Consider the following 11323-nt stretch of genomic DNA (forward strand, 5'->3'; position numbering starts at 1 on the left):
GCTTGATCTCCTTGCATCTTATGCATAATGCTTGATTTCTAGTACGCTTGGATGCCATCCTGATGGAATCCACTCCTCCTCTGGATTCTATCTAGATGGCATCCAGATGTATGAGAATACGTGAACCTGAGCTGGCCTCATTGGTGCTGGCCGTTAACTTACTGCACGTGCCTATCCCTCTCCAAAAAGATTAATAATGATTGAATGAGGCGTTTTTTTTTTTTCGAAGAGAACCACATAACCATTAATGTGAATAGAGTTCCTTGTGTTTTGGCTAGTTATGACAGATTTTCAAATGCTTTGTCACGAAAAGCACTTCGTTGGCATGGATCAGGCCTTTTCTCTAACTGTCCATACTGAAGTAGCAAGAGCTAAAGAATCAGGCCTAATTCTAATGAAAATACTCCTCTAAGTAGCAATTGGGTCACTTGTTCGCTATCTTTATATGGATATTAAGTGTTATAAATTGTGGATCATTCTATTTTGATATGTAATGGGTGTTATGATCATTAATTCTCAATTTCCATTTACTACTATGAGTTTTAGTTTTCAAGAAAATGTTTAAGAATGGAAAGTATGGAAAATTCTATTAGACAGTTATACGATCGACAATGAAATATGGGATAGAATACTGGACAGTTAAGAAGTGTCATATTGATAAACTATGTGTTGTAGAAATGAGGATGTTAAGATGGATGTGTGGAAAAACAAAGAAGGATAACATATGAAATGATCATATTAGAGCGGACTTGGGAGTCGCCCTGATCAGTAACAAACTCCGAGAGAGTCGTCTAAACTCTAAAGTGGTATGGTTATATTCAACGGATGTCTATAGACGCCCCAATAAGGAGGAAGGAGCTAAAAGAATTAGGGACAGGCCTAAAATGACATAGAAGAAGTAATGAGGAAGGACATGCATAGTCTAGGCATTGTACCAAGTATGACCTCAAATAGAGCTTATTGGACGGCAAGGGTTGTGCCTCTTTCCTCTTACAATCTTTAGTCTTTCATATTGCATTTTTTATTTTTCTATCTATTTTCTTATAATTCTCCATTTTCAATTGCTCTTCTCTTCCCCCATCCCCTTTTTCCCATCTTTTTATTCCTTTTTTTTTGTTAGAGTTCAGTTTGCCTTAACTTTGTTTTGTTTGAATTCATATAGCCGATCCCATTAAGTTAAGATCATATTGAATTTGTTGTTGTTATTGTTGAATTGAAAAACAACAGACTTATGAAGAGATATAAGAAATTAGAGATTTGGACGGATAGTTTGGATTTAGTGAAATGGCTTACGAAGAATCCTCAATAAGGGTAGACACGAGATTTGATTCAAACCCTTAACCAATTATTTTTTCTCTTTTCTGATGGTGTTACTAAATAATAGGAAGAAAGAACGCTACCCACTCCTGCGCTTAGTGTGGCAACCACACCTAGACACAGAACTACCTTGAGGCGCCCTGGAAAATTAACCTTTACATGGAGGCAAGGAGGTCATTTCTAGGCACCTTTATCGACGGTTTAACATAACCCTTGCTTTAGCCGACACTGATGCTGCCATTTCGAAATCAAGGAATATGGTTACGACTTGGTTGGTGTTCGGTGAGCCGATCCAGCCGCTTTATGAATGCACTAACGATCACGACGACAAAACGAATGATGGACCAGACGACCCGCAGAGACGAGAGAAGTAGCTGACAGCGTCTCAAAAAAAATCTTCCCTGAGGTTATAGTTACTTACTACAAATAAAATAAAGAGAAAAACTATTCTGTGTCTAAACGTGGTCACCACACAAGGCGCACGATCGGATAGCATTCTATTCCCCTAAATAATATTATGAAGGATAAACACTTTGTTTCCATAGCTAGTAGGTTAGCTACTTAGGAAAGAATGGGCAGCCGGGATATGATATTCTTGCGGGCTGTAACTAGTAAATGAATCATTGACTTTAATTTTTTTTTGGGCTAGAGAATACAAATTTTCAATCATTCTTGGGCGGCAGAACTTCGATGCAATTGGGAAGCCAAGTCTTTTGTTTTCCTAAAACTTTCTTAGTTAACTTAAATAAAGGAAAGCCGTTAAGTGGTCTATTTATGTGATCACTATTCAGTATCCGTCCAAAGGGGTGTCAACCGGTCGGGCTCGGTCGGGTTCGGTCAGGCCTAGCTGGGCCTCACCAATTATGTAGGGTACACCGTGTCTGACCATTTAAGTATTCGGTCCGGGTCATATTGGGCTCAATCGAGGTTCGGTCGGTGTCGATCTTTAATCGGGTACTAAAATCGGGCTTTAATCGGGTCTTAACCAGGTTGTGGGCCTGTTTAACTCTTCATCGGGCCTTACCAGGGTCTTAATCGGGCCTTTATAGAATTAAATTCTTACTTGAAAAAATAAAGAGAAAAGAAATGGGTTTCCACCAAAACACATTCAAGACCCAAATCCAAACCCAATTTTTCAAATCATAATCTTTTCCTGAACTTATGTTTATTAGTTTCTACAAAAAAAAAGGAAAAACTTATGTTTATTAGTTTTTATTTACTGATTTGTTTCTTTTTGTAATTATAATTAACTCAAATTTATGAAGTGCTTATGCTTATCAGCTCAATCATCATTGACGGTACTGGGTTCGTCCTGCTATTTGTTTTCTCTTTGGAGTAAGAACACCCCCAGCCCTTTTTATACATGTCTGATTCGGATTCTATGAAATGAGAAGCTTAATGGAGAAGAATATAAACATTTTTCTGAGTTAAGGAAACCCATCAATTGAATTGCCCATTAATTTGGGCTTAATGGGCTAATCATTTTAAGGAGTTAAATAGAAAAAGAGAGAGGGTTATCAGGTGGGCTAAATGGATTAATGGAGGGTGGTTTGCTTAAAGGGTTGGGCTAGGTCGGCCTTGAAAAAGGTCGGTCCGATCGGGAGCCCGATGGGCTAGGACCCCACACCAGGACCGCCCTATTATTAAACATGTCGGGCTTAAGCCCGACACGTTTAAGAATCTGTCCGATCTGGGTCGGGCTTTAATCAGGTGGGCTCGATCGGGCCTGTCGGGCCGGGCCTGGAATTGACACCCCTAGATTTACGTGCTTATTTGGAAATGTCATGTGTTTCATATCCATTGGCCATAGATTAATTGCACAGATTGCCTAAAAATACAGTAAATATTGGTTGAATGTTTTGCTCGATCCAATTCAACCATTCTGATTCACATTCCTCCAAATGTGGCCTAGCTTGGTGAGGTTTTAATGAGAAACTAAATTACCCATATATATATATATATATATATATATGGGAAAAAGATCTCTATCCGGGAGTGTGGCCTACGCCAGCACTCCCATGAATCTATCTCTCTCCTCTCCATATGAAAAGATATCTCTGTCACCTTGTTTTAAAGAGGAGAGAGCTAGATTCTATGCCAGCATTCCTGTACAAAAAATTGCTTTCCTATATATATATATATATATAGCACTCCCATGTGTCTATCTCTCTCCTCAAAACAATGGGATAGAGATATCTTTTCATATAGGGAGGATAGAGATAAACTAATGGGATGCTAGTGTAGGCCAAATTTGGAGTACTCTGGCAGAATTCTAACTTATGAAATCATTCATTCATAAGTTACCCTATGAGAAACACATTTGTATAATCCATTACTATCATGTGGCTGCTTGATTAGTGGTCAAACTTGTTGGCTAACTCAGAGATCGTACTCATTTATAAAGTTTCATAATCATAAAAAAAAAAAAATCAAGTTGAGAAGTTGACAGTTTTGTAAACAGTTGAAAAATAGTCCCCCAGGTACTGCCGGTCAATTGAGATCTGAGATGGGTTATTAAATTTACCATTTGGTCAAGTGACCAATCTAAAGCCTATAGTAGTGGGGGAAGGCTTTCTTTCATCACTAGTGAAAAGGACCACAGCTTACATATTTCTTTAATATAATACTTCCGGATCAGGCGCCTAGAGAGTGCACGAAATTACTATCCCACCTCATTAAATCAAAAATTTCATCATGCTTTTATTGTTTTTAGATAAGAAAAAATCCATCATGTTGATACCTTTGTGCACGTTCTTATTGATTTCCACACTGGTGTAGGGGTCACACGACCAAGCACCAATCTTTTGCCCTAAACTAATATGCTTGATTGCTCGTTTGCGTTGAACATGAACAATACTTACATTTCAAAAATTGAATTTGATCTATCAAAATGCTATGACAATCATAAATTGAATATACTAATATTCTATATCTTATGTCAAAGATACTCTCAACAATTTAGGAAGAGGGGAAAAGACACTACCTGGTCATGTGGACCCAGACATATGAATGCGTCGCACTATCCCGTGAAATAAAAATCTCATCTACGTTGACACTCTTGGGCATGTTCTCAATTGCCCCTGTGCTAGTGCATGGGCCACACCACTAGGCAGCGATCTCTTGCCCTTAGGAAAATTACCTTCATTGCTTATTTCTTTCAGAATTTTTTAATCAATTTGAGTTCTCTACTTTAAAAATATAATATAAAGCTCTGAAGAGCTTGTAAATTATCAACTTGAACTCCCTTTCCTAGCAATTTCTACAATGACCTTTAAAGTGTTTACTTAGAATACTCATTTTATCCCTCCTATACTAAGTCTATTGGCTCACCATTAGAGGAGAAGAATTTTAAAAGAAAAAGTCTAGTATATCAACCAAAAGGTAATAATAATAATTAATAATCGTCATCAACATCATCGTTGTTGTCGTCGTCGACAGTACATTTTGAAGGTGTCCTTGTCTAGCGGTAAGAACCTTGGATTGTTGTGGATAGGTCTTGGGATTGAATCCGGAATTTAATTCACCCTTCATCTTCTAAACACACACTTCTCAGGAAAAAATAAATAATTAATAGTACATATGGTGGTGAATTATATTGGATTAAATTCCTCTCTGGTGCTCGCATTTGCCAGGTGCTGTGCAGTGTGGGTGCATGAGCTTGACATGTGGAAGATACTTCATCCAACGGTGCGAGCTTGATTGATCCAGTTTTTTTTTTCTTTCATGTCGAGCTCAGCACCATTGGCTGTTGCATCTTCTATGTGTCAACGTCCAGCGCCCGCACTGCACCGCACTGGTAGATGCGGACACCAAAGAGGATTTTTTTCCGAATTATGTTAGCCCTCAACCATATAATCTGTAACTTCCATTAATAATATTAGTCTAGTGAATTGTTTGATCATTTTCTTCCGGTAACAAAAAGAAAAAGAACTCTTTGAATTTGATACACCACATTGTATCCAACCAGGTACTGGATGACACGTGGTAGTGTGGGGCCCAAGAAGCATACTCCTTCGAAAGATTCCTACATCATAAGAGGCAAGGTAGAACGTGGATGGACACGTCAGCAAAGTTAGTTGGAAAAAATCCCGAGGGCGTTAAGAATGGAAACTACAATCCATGTATGGAAAGGCTCCCAATGGCTGAAATTTAGGAGGGGATCACTCCTCCAAGGGGAATCCAAATCCTAGAAGGACTCAATCATCTGGAGAAGAAGGAAGGCAATCTCGCATGCCTTTGGAAAGGGAATCATGGGGAAAACATGTATAAATAAAGGCCATACTGCCATAAGAAAGGGATCAATCAATAAAGATTTTTGCAGAGTTCTTTATGTCCAATACAATCTCTTGTGTTGCAGAGAGGGAAACCTTGCTTCTTTCTTTCCACAACATTTTTGGCACTGTCTGTGGGAACGAAGAGCAAAAATCCGGCGAAGAAACCATCATGACCAACACCCGTAGTTGCTGCTGCAGCTACCGCGGCTGCCGCTCAAGATGGGGCATAGGATGAACCCTCAGACCCTCACGCCGGACGGGCGGATGTAACCATAGAAGAGAACGATTCCCAGAGGGAAGATTCACAGCCTAGACTCCCTAGAGATCCACCATGGTATGTAACGGTGGAACAGTTCGAAGCAATGGAAACTCGGTGGCAAGACCAGATGCACTAGATGATGGAGATGCAACATAACATCCTACATGGAATTCCACCGCCACCTCCACATCCATCCCAGGCGAAGGAAAGAACACATTCCCCAGAGCATAACGAAAATCGCAGCGATGCTAACAACGTTCGGGGGAAGGATAAGCAGGCTCTGAGAGACAACAGAAAGCAAGGATCTCAGATGACCAAGGTCGAACAAGCCTTGAACGACAAAGTGATGGAGTTGCAGGAGAAAATCCAGGAAATTCTGAAGGGAAAGGGACATGCTCCAAGCCACGACTTCCAATTCACCATCGATCTCACCTTCGTAGAGCAGATCAAGGCAGAACACCTACCTAAGGGCTTCAAGATGCCCACCATTGAGTAGTATGGAGGCACGATGGATTCGGAGGACCATCTTGATAGCTTCAAGTCTTTAATGTTCTTCGAGGGAGCATCAAATGCCATTATGTGCTGGGCATTCCCCTCTACCCTAAAGGGCTCAGCACGACAGTGGTTCGCGCGCTTGAAGCCACGATCACTCTCTAGCTTCATTGAGCTTGAACGGGCCTTTCTTCCCAATTTCATGAGCAGTAGAGTCCACAAGAAAATAGTGGCCAATCTATTGACCATCATGCAGCGCTCTGATAAAACAATAAGAGATTTTCTCACGATATTCAATAACGAGGCATTGGAAGTATGAAACTTGGATCCTATTGTGAGTTTCCAAGCCTTGCACAATGGAATCAGAGATGTGTTGAGGAAAAGTCCTCATACATAAACTCCAATCATCTATCATGATGATATATATGTTTTGATGATAACAATTAAACCGAATTGTACTAACTCTTGTTTAAGATGTTTAGATAAGAGCATAGCACCAAGTGAGGAGGAGGACTCAATTTAAGAGATTGATGCTCAAAGAAAATTGAACTTGTCCAATCTTTCAAGACATCAAAGAATCAAGAAGAATGGAGAAAAAGTTTTGAAGACAAAGATCAAGACAAGTTAGAGGAACTCACTTTGAAAACATTCATGTAAAGAAGTGAAGTTCAAGACTTGAAGAAGATTGAAGATTTAAAATTGTACTAAGTTGTATGATCATAATTAAAGTCACAAATGATGTAATGCACACACACAAGCATGCATTCATTTAGATAAACTTTAGGAGGTTTAATTAACCCAATCCATATGACCAAACCAATTTGGAATCACCCGTGTAAGTCTAACAAAGGACTTAACATGTTCAACAGAATTTGCTGATCCGGCATACCGAATCTGAAAACGGCATGCCGAATCCACTTTTGACTGCAAAATACAATCTCAGGGTTTTGCTCACAGTGGCCAAACGGAATGTGCCGAATCATGATCCGGTATACCGAATCACAATTCAGCATGCCGAATCAAGATCCAACATACCGAATTGGCATTTGACTATTAGGAATTAGCCGTTGGTCAACGGATAGATTCTTTGATCTGGCATACCGAATTGGGAAACGGTATACTGGATCAGGACAGATTTGTATCCGAAATTAGCAATGATTCTTGGATGCTTTAAACACCTTTGCCTATAAATAGGTAAGCTTAATTAAGCTAAACCCAATTAATAAAAGCTAATCAAAGGCATCAAAAGGCATTACTACTTGATCATCCAAAGCATTGAAGTGTGCATTCTTCATCAAACATTCAAGCACATTCCCTCACTAACTCCTTCATCACACTTGGCATTAAGCTTCAAGTTGAAAGGTAGCAAACACTACTAAAGTTGAGGTAACTTTAATCTTTAGTACCCTTTATTTTAAATGGTAGTTTGAGTCCTCTTGTTCGGAATCAAGATTGGTTGAGTCCTCTTGTTTGGAATCAAGAGTAGTTGGTTGTGTGAGTCCTCTTGCTCTCAATCAAGAGTAGTTGAGTCATCTTGCTCTCAATCAAGATTAGTTGAGTTCTCTTGCTCTTAATCAAGATTTGTATGAGTTTTCTTGCTCATACTCAAGATTTATTTTTAGTGGAATTCTCTCTAAGGTGAGAGGAGTGGACGTAGGGAAGTATTGGCCGAACCACTATAAATCTCTTGTGTTATCTTTGTTATTTTCTTGCTTTTCATTGATAATATTTTTATTTTCGCATTATTTAGTATATTCCACTACCTTCACCTATTTAGCCCCCTCTAGGTGAATTCACATTTGGTATAGAAATGGAGAGAAAAAGTTGTAGTTTTTTCTTTGAACTTATTATGCAATTAATGTTATACATTTATTGAATATTACATTATTTTCGGTCAATATTTGTCATCATCAAAAAGGGGGAGATTGTTGAGAAAAAATCCTCATACATTAACTCCAATCATCTATCATGAGGATATATATATTTTGATGATAACAAATAAATCGAATTGTACTAACTCTTGTTTAAGATGTTTAGATAAGAGCATAACACCAAGTGAGGGGGAGCACTCAATTCAAGAGATTGATGCTCAAAGCAAATTGAACTTGTCCAATTTTTCAAGACATCAAAGAATCAAGAAGAATGGAGAAAAAATTTTGAAGACAAAGATCAAGACAAGTTAGAGGAACTCACTTTGAAGACATTCATGTAAAGAAGTGAAGTTCAAGACTTGAAGAAGATTGAAGATTTAAAATTGTAATAAGTTGTATAATCATAAGTAAAGTCACAAATGATGTAATGCACACACACAAGCATGCATTCATTTAGATAGACTTTAGGAGGTTTAATTAACCCAATCCATATGACCAAACCAATTTGGAATCACCCGTGTAAGTCTAACAAAGGACTTAATATGTTCAGCAGAATTTGCTGATCCGGCATACCGAATCTGGAAACGGCATGCCGAATCTACTTTTGACTGCAAAATGCAATCTCAGGGTTTTGCTCACAGTGGCCAAACGGAATGTGCCGAATCATGATCCGGCATGCCGAATCACAATCCAGCATACCGAATTGGCATTTGACTATTATGAATTAGCTATTAGACAATGGATATATTCCATGATCCGGCATACCGAATTGGGAAATGGCATACCAGATTAGGACAGAATTATGTCCTAAATTAGCATTAATTCTTAGATGCCTTGAGCACCTTTGCCTATAAATAGGTAAGCTCAATTAGACTAATTATAATTAATTAAAACTAATCAAAGACATCAAAAAGTCTTAGGTACTTGATCATTCAAAGCACTCTTCATCAAAGCATTCATTCAAGTGCATTCCCTCTCTAAGCTACTCCACCTCAATTAGCTTCAAGCTTCAAAGGTGAAAAGAAGTTTCATACATCTAAGGTTGAGGTAATCCTAATCTTAGTACCATTTTATTTTATATAGTTGTTTGAGTCCTCTTGCTCATAATTAAGAGTAGTTTGAGTCCTCTTGCTCGGAGTCAAGATTGGTTGAATCCTCTTGCTCGGACTCAAGAGTGGTGGCGAGTCCTCTTGCTCTCAATCAAGATTTGTACGAGTTTTCTTGCTCATACTCAAGATTTATTTTAGTGGAATTCTCTCTAAGGTGAGAGGAGTGGACGTAGGCAAGCTTTGGCTGAACCACTATAAATTTCTGGTGTTGTTTATTGTTGCTTGTTTGCTTTACTTAGATAATTTTTAATTCCGCATTATTTAGCATATTCTGCTATCTTCACCTATTCACCCCCCCTCTAGGTGAATTTACATTTGGTATCAAAGCGGCAGCTCAAGACCGTAATTTTTATAATCCAATTAAGAGTTTAAGACCATGGGATCCTCTGCCAATCGTAAGATTGAGGGATACACTATCACTAGACCACATTTCTTTGAAGGTGAAAGATTTTTCTTTTGAAAGAATTGCTTCAAGAACTTCGTGTGTGCCAATAATATTGACGCATGAGAAGTAATTAAAAATAGACCATATACCATAGACAAGCCCAAAGAAGAGTGGACCCCAATTGAAAAAGCTAAGATTTAATTTAATTTTGTTGCTAAAAGTTATATTCAATGTGCTCTAGGAGAAAAGGAGTACAATAGAACTTGCATGTGTGACTCCGCTAAGGAGATGTTTGATAAACTTATTGTTACCTATGAAGGTACTTCAGAGGTCAAGCAATCTAAGATTGATATGCTTGTTAATGAGTATGAACTGTTTAAAATAAAAAATGATGAAGATATCTATGCAATGTTTACTCGTTTTACTAATATTGTGAACAAGTTGAAGGGTTTAGGGAAAGTCTACTCTAATGGAGAAAATGTTCGAGATCCCTTTTAAAAGAGTGAAGACTTAAGACTACGGCAATCAAAGAGTCCAAAGACATAGACAAGCTGAGCCTAGATGAGCTTTTGGGATCTCTACAAATCCATGAAATGGAACTCAAACTGGACGTCAAGGAGGTTGAACCAAAAGAACCGAAGAAGAAGATTGTAGCATTCAAATCATATGAAATCAATGATGATGAAGAAGAACTATCCGATGACGAAATCGAATATCTCTCAAAGAAGTTCTCAAAGTTCCTGAAGAATAAAGGCAAAACCTCATTCAATAAGAGGAGACTCTCAAGAAACCAAAAAGATAAGGATACTTCTAAAGAAAATACTGACTCCACTTCAAAAGACATTGTTTGCTATGAGTATAGGAAACCAAGACATTATAGGGAGACTGTCCAAAGATAAAAAAATACAAAAAAATATACAAAGCTGAACACTCATTCGATTCAAGCGATGAAGAAGAGGAAGACAAAGAATCTCAAGAAGAAGAGCAAACCAACCTTGTTTTTGTGGCTATTGAAGATGAAAAAAGTGAAAATGAGGTAACCCCCACTTCTCCATCTCATAAGGATAAGAATTTTTTAGAATTAGAAGAAGCCTTTGAAGACCTCTACCAAAGTAGCATGGAATTAGCTACTACTAAAAAGAATCTCTTAAAAGAGATAAATACCCTCAAAGACCAAAACACAACTTTAACTTCTCAAGTTAACGACTTGGAAGAAGAAAAAGAAAAGTTGTGTAAAGACTTAGAATCTTTTACTAATGGTAAAAAAAAATCTTGATATCTTACTTGGAACTTCATCTAAAGTACCTTTCAATAAAGAAGGGTTAGGCTATGGTTTGGATAACAATTCAAAATAAACCCAAAAGTTAAGTTCAAGTAAGATAGCAAGCAAGGGAGCAAAGAAAAATAAATATTGTAACTACTGCAGAAAGAAAGAACATTCTCTTAAGGAATGCTATTCCAAGAAGAAAAGTCCTCAAGCTAAGAAACCCAATCCCAAAGGGGAGACTCAAAGTCCAAATATCCCTCAAATTGTTATATGCAATAATTGCAACAAAAAGGGACATTCAACTTGGGATTGTCATGATACTCAATGGAGAAATCAATACATGGGATCA

This window comes from Telopea speciosissima, chromosome 3 (genome assembly GCF_018873765.1).
Source record: "Telopea speciosissima isolate NSW1024214 ecotype Mountain lineage chromosome 3, Tspe_v1, whole genome shotgun sequence".
NCBI classification, from domain to species: Eukaryota; Viridiplantae; Streptophyta; class Magnoliopsida; order Proteales; family Proteaceae; genus Telopea; species Telopea speciosissima.